Genomic DNA, 6535 nt, shown 5'->3' on the forward strand with positions numbered 1-6535 from the left:
CCGACCGCCCCTTAGGAAATGCCAGTATGGGCCCCGCAGTGCCCTAAATCTGTGTTTCTGTCAGTCACACAAGAAGCCAAGACACCCAAGTCATGTCATTGCGCAGAGGCACCTTCCCAGGCAGGTTGGGATATTCTGCAATTAGCCTCCATCTGCCACCCCCTCGGCCCCCAAACCCTTCTTCGCCCTCTGGAATACAGAGTCGGCCACGAGGGAAATCCCCTTCAAGCTTAAGCTCTTCTCACACTATCTCCTCCAGATCATTCTCCAGCTAAAATCTGGCTCTCCCTGGAGGACACTTGCCGAGTCTTCTCGAGTAGTCGTGGTTATTTAAAAATATATATAAAGCTTATTTAAGTATAAATACACTTTTTGAGATTGTCACCACCTCTTGTCACTTTGACATTATCTTTAGCTCTCTGCACCTGCAAATTGCCTAACAGAAGACACACATACCCCCCCACACACGCTCTCACAATCTCCTCCACACACACCCACACATGTATTATTTCCCTCTGTTCACGTCTCCTCTTCCAAATATATAAAGGAGTGAACAATAGAATGCTTCACATCCAGTAGGTGCTCATTATCTAAGTGATGCGCAATATGGCTAATTCTTCATTCCCTTATTGCACGTGGCACTCGGAGAAAGTAATGCAGGGCTCTTAGCTGCTTAAAGTGTTCGCATAACCTATGGGAGCGTCATTCGTCTTGGTGGCAGCTAGGAAAGGAGCAAAGAACAATTTGTCTCCTGTTTGACTCATATTTCCACTTAAATGTAGAGAGATAAAAAGCCAGAGACAGCTTGTACTAATTAGAAGGAGAAAATTTAGGGGAATATTGCTCTTGGCAGTGTTCAGAAGACCAAGGTCAAACACGTGCATCCTGTAACCCTTTGCTGCTCAGGGGAGCTGGGCATTGGGCGAGGGCACTTTGTGGAGGCATCTTGTGGGTCCTGCAGCATGGAGTCAAGAGGTTGCACGTTCATTTCTTAAATGGTCACTGGGAAACCATAATATCCTGATTATTCATTAAACGTCGTTATTAAGAATATAAGTCTCATATGAAAGATTAATACACCTGGGTCTGTCGCTCCCTTGAGGTGCCAGTTAGTTACTCTGTTGCATAAAAATTGGCTTGGACAATGAGCTTCAAGGCCTGACTCCTCCCTCCATCCCCAGCCCCTTGTCCATCATGTAACTTAGCAATGTCATGACTCTTTTGACTGATATGTGGCTCGTTTGCATGGGATAAACATGGCCAATTATCTACTTTCTTGCCTTCCCTGAAAACTACAGCTTTCTTATCCATTCATCTCCTGATGGGCGCCGGGACTGCTTCCAGGTCTTGGCTATTGTGAATAACCCTGCCATGAGCATCGGGGTGCATATATTCTTTCGAATCAGTGTTTTGGGTTTCTTTAGATATATTTCCACAAGTGGAATCGCTGGGTCAAACAGAAATTCCATTGTTAATTTTTTTAGTAAATTCCATACTGGTCTCCACAGTGGCTGCATCAGTCTGCATTCCCACCAGCAGTGCACGAGGGTTCCCTTTTCTCCACATCCTCACCAACACTTGTTGTTTGTTGATTTATTGATGATAACCATTCTGACAGGTGTGATGTGATATCTATTATGGTTTTAATTTGCATCTCTGACAGTTAGGGAGGTTGAGCATCTTTTCATGTATCTATTAGCCACCGTCTCTATCCAGGTCCTTTGCCCATTTTTAAAATTGGATTATTTGTGTGTTGTTGTTGTTTGTGTGTGTGTGTTCTTTCTATGTTGAGTTGCATACATTCTTTATAAACTTTGGATATTAACACCTTATCAGATGTATTATTGGTGAATATGTTCTCCCATTCAGTGGATTGTCTTTTCATTTTGTTGATGGTTTCCTTTGCTGTGCAAGAACTTTTTGGTTTGATATAGTCCCATTTGTTTGTTTCCCTTGATCAAAGAGTCATATCAGAAAATATATTGCTATGAGAAAAAAAGCTTTCTTTTAGAAGTTTACTGGTTGAGAATCTAATGTTTAAGCCTTTAATCCATTTTGAGTTTATTTTTGTGTGTGGTGTAGGAAAGTGGTCTACATGTGCGGGTGCGCACGTACAGTGAGATTGAAACTTCGTGGCCCATGCGCAGAAGTCGGTATTTTGTGGAAGAGCCACACTCAAGGGGCCAAAGAGCTGCATGTGGCTCGTGAGCCGCAGTTTGCCGACCACTGGTCTAGTTTTATTTTATTTTTTATTTTTGCATGTTTCCATCCAATTTTCCCAACACATCTATTGAATAGATGGTCTTTACCCCATTGTATGTTCTGGCCTCCTTTGTCAAATAGTAATGGACCATAAAGGTGTGGGTTTATTTCTGGGCCCTCTATTCTGTCCCATTGATCTGTATGTCTGTTTTTATGCCAGTGGTATGCTGTTTTGCTTCCTACGGCTTTTTAGTAGAGTTTGACATCAGGTAGCATGATTCCTCCAACTTTGTTCTTCTTTCCTGATATTGCTGTGGCAATTCCAGGTCTTTTGTGGCTCCATATAAATGTTTGGAGTATTTGTCCTAGTTCTGTGAAATGCACCCTGGGTATCTGGTAGGCACTGCACTGAATCTATAGATTGCTCTGGACAGCGTGGGTATTTTAACGATGCTAATCCTCCCTGCTCCTGAACACGGTATATGCTTAGAAAAGCACCTTTTGGGAATGCCAGACTCCAGTTTTTCATGCTCTGTGTAGAAGATAATTCACTGCCCCTTCTTGGATCAATTCTGCTACCTCAGTTACTTTGTGAGAGATAATTGACATTGTTTATGCTGGGATCACTGTATGTGATGGATTAGTTCCACTGGTTGAAACTGGTTAGCTTCATATCAATCACAGAATTTCATGAGCAACCAGATTCAAATTCTATACAAAACACAAGAGATTTCCAGGAATACAGCCAGACTGAACTTTACTAAAAGAGCAAACGTATTATCTCTTTTCAGAAATCTTCAATTTTCCAAAGTAATGAAAAAGTTGACAATTCTGTAGACTATTAGTACAACCATTAGATATGGTCAGCATGTGTTATAATTGAAAAATTTCAGGATATGACTATCACTAAATATTGTACTTTTATATCAAAGCATTTGAACCTTAAAGTAAATATATTTAAAGCCACATTTAAAAATTAATCAGGAGTATATTTTTTCCTATAAACATTATGAATTAGTTCAAAAGGAGGCATTAAGACACACTTTAGTTATGTTCAAAGGAGTACATAGTGGGGATGTATTCTAAAGGCAATTTCTTCTTGTCATCTTGAAGATTCATGAAATACTAATGGAAATAGTATTGTGCATTAAAACGCTCAAAGGCAGACTGCCCATCCATAAAAGTAAACACATTTTAAGGAACCTTAAACTTTTATGACTTGTGTCTTCTTTTGTGACCTTTTATCTAGTTGTTTATCTTCTTACATTATATACTCTCAGATCTTGTTTTCTTTTAGCCTTCCACGTTTAGAGATAATTTAAAGACCTCATCTCTCTGACCTTCAAATGTTATTCATTCCCTCCCACCTAAGTGCTCTAATGTCTTGCAGCTTCTCTACACTGATCTGATTTGCTGGGTTTCCCTAGCGTTGTCCTTTGGACTGAGAGGTGACAGGGCTGAATCATATCATCTGCCATCTATAAAAGTACAATATTTAGTGATAGTCATATCATGTTAGTGAGGGGAGAGGAATGACTTGAGTCAGAACCAATATCAACACAAGATCAAAATACCCAATTGCAAAGTATAATGTGTCGCCCTAAAGTGTCCAAACAATATAGAACATAGTTTACTCATGGACAGACCCATGATTTCAAATGGGTCAATAGTACTCAACTCATTGGTAAAATTCTTACTGTGTTTCTTTTTTACTTCCAGTTTGGCCACAAAACTTGAGAACCATCTCGCTATTCTTTTTTTCTGCAAAACTATTTACACTCAGACTTCATGGGCCTTGATACCTCTGAATGTATCTTTGGCCGCCAACCATATTGCTCTAACTGAACCACATCACTTTAAAAGATTGTCTTTACTTTCACACATCTTCTTACAGAATTTTTCAACTTAATTCTCCTCCTTTTTAAGGGTTAAACATCTTTTCTTCCCTTCTTTCTCTTTCTCCCTCCCTCATTTTCCTCCTCCTCTCTTCTTTTCCTTCCCCGCTTCCTCCCTCCAGCCTTCCCTCCCTCCCTTCCTTCCTTCTTACCTTCTTTCTTCTTTTCCTCCTTTTACACCTCTTACTCTCTCTCCCTCTATCTCTTTGTTTCCCTTAGCTCATCTGCATCCAGTTCATCCATCCTAGGTTAGGACTTTTTACATTAGGTGTTTTCTTCAAAACTGAATTCTCATTTACAACATTCTTAACACCACATACATGGGCTAGCTTTTCTGTGTTCAGTAAACTAGAGATAGGCAGCATAATTCTCTCCAAATTACAGGCTGTGAGATTTAGCCCATGGTGGCTCAATGATGCTAAACACTGATAGGGTTCATTTACTGAAAATTCCTTCCCTGGGAAATGATTGATTTGCCTAATTTTATAAAACAGTCGCTCTGGTGAATTGCCCATTCTTGGAGTCATGTCTATTTTAGTCATCTTGGTTTTTATTAACAGAGCAGCCATTGTTATATTGGTCTATGTAAGTGTGGACTTTATAAAAGTTTTTTTTTTTTTGTAATAGCGATTAATCACCGGAGGCTTTGGCAAAAGTGTACACAGTTCAGATATAATATGTATATATTCTGCAGATCTAATGTACAGCCTGGTGACTAGAGTTAATAACACTGTGTTGCAAAGTTAGAATTACTGGGAGTGGACACAAACATACCTGTGCCCAACGATGAATGTGTTAATTAGCTTCATCGTGGTAGTCGTGTTGCAGTGTAGAGGAATATCAAAGCCTCATGTTGTACATGTTAAGTATGTACAGTTTTTATTTGTCAGTTAACCTCAATAAAGTTGGGGGAAATTTTACCAAACATCAAAGAAGCAGATCTTGTGATTGTGTATAGAGAAGTGTGCTCAAGGTGACGGGGTAAAAATAGGATAACCCTGGATCCAGAGGCCATTGTTGAGATGGGCATTTGTTACTCAGCAGTAAAGCTGGAGTGAGCATTTGGGTATTTTGACCAAGGGCTTTGAGAGAAAGAACATTCTAGAGAGTGTAGGTAGTTACACACAGACACATCGTGTGGACATCAGGAAAGCACAGAGGACAAAGGGTGAGTTGTCAGTTGCTAAGAAGAATAAGATCAGCCTCGGTCTGGACTGACCAATCAGAACGGCAGGGTTTCCCTCAGGATCAGACATTCACAGAGACAGAATTAGCTCCAGTGACTTGGCTGTGGTCACAAGGATGAGAACGTAGACACGTCTTTAACTTGCTTGCCCCCCGATCCCTCACATGGAATGCACGCTGAGTATGAGGTGCAATCACCGGTTGACTCTGGAGATGAGAGGATTAATACTTTGTCTGAGCCGCCCAGCCATAGAGACACTATTGAAGGGACATGTCAGCATTTGCATTTTTATTTGGAAGACTGATTGCCTGGGGTCTCCTGAGATCACACGTGAATATTTACCCCGCTCTTCAGAGACTGAAAGTGTCTCTATGGCCGGGTGGCTTAAACAGAGCGGCTCTGCACCGAAACTGACCACGCCCCGTCTTTTAGTGGACAGAGTAGAGAATAGGTGAATCATTTAGATGTAGGATGATGTACGGAACCCCATTAACAGCCTTGTACATCCATTTAACCAGGAAGTGGAGGTGTGGCTGCGTTCTGGGTTCATCTTGGGACAGTGGGTTCAAGTCCAGGCTTCCTGTAGACACTGTGCAAACCACCTTTCTGACATCCGGGTCATCCCTGTCGAACCCAAATAGAAATAACTGCTCTACCTGCTTCTCAGTAGACTGTGAGGTTTACTTGGAAACGTGCCATAGAATTATTTATTGCTATTACTTTTCCCTAAATTTAGAGTAAAATCACATTCCTGAGCCAACTACATGTCAGGATTTGCCCAATGGAGCCAAAGTTGCCATTACGGTACAGACGAGGAAAGTAACGGAGAGAGATTTAACTTAAATCATGTTGGTAATGACTATTACTGAGATGAGAAGTGAAGGCATTTGATACGATGTCCTAGTCCCCTTCTCTTAAACCAAGAACAGACACCTACAGCGTGACTGGCACTTCACTCTATTAGAAGTAGGTGTCCTCTGGGAAGGGGAGGACACCTTAGAATGGCGTGGTTCCTGCTCTTAGCCACAGAAACGGACCTCTTTTCGCCTGTTTTCATTCTGTCCTCTTAAAATTTTTTTAAAAATCAGGAGTCCTTAGATCAGCGTTTCTCAACCTGTGGGTCACAACCCCTTTGGGGGTTGAACGACCCTTTCACAGGGGTCGCCTAAGACCATCAAAAAACACATATATAATTACATATTGTTTTTGTGATTAATCACTATGCTTTAATTATGTTCAATTTGTAACAATG

Source organism: Myotis brandtii, unplaced genomic scaffold (genome assembly GCF_000412655.1).
Source record: "Myotis brandtii unplaced genomic scaffold, ASM41265v1 scaffold466, whole genome shotgun sequence".
Lineage (NCBI taxonomy): Eukaryota > Metazoa > Chordata > Mammalia > Chiroptera > Vespertilionidae > Myotis > Myotis brandtii.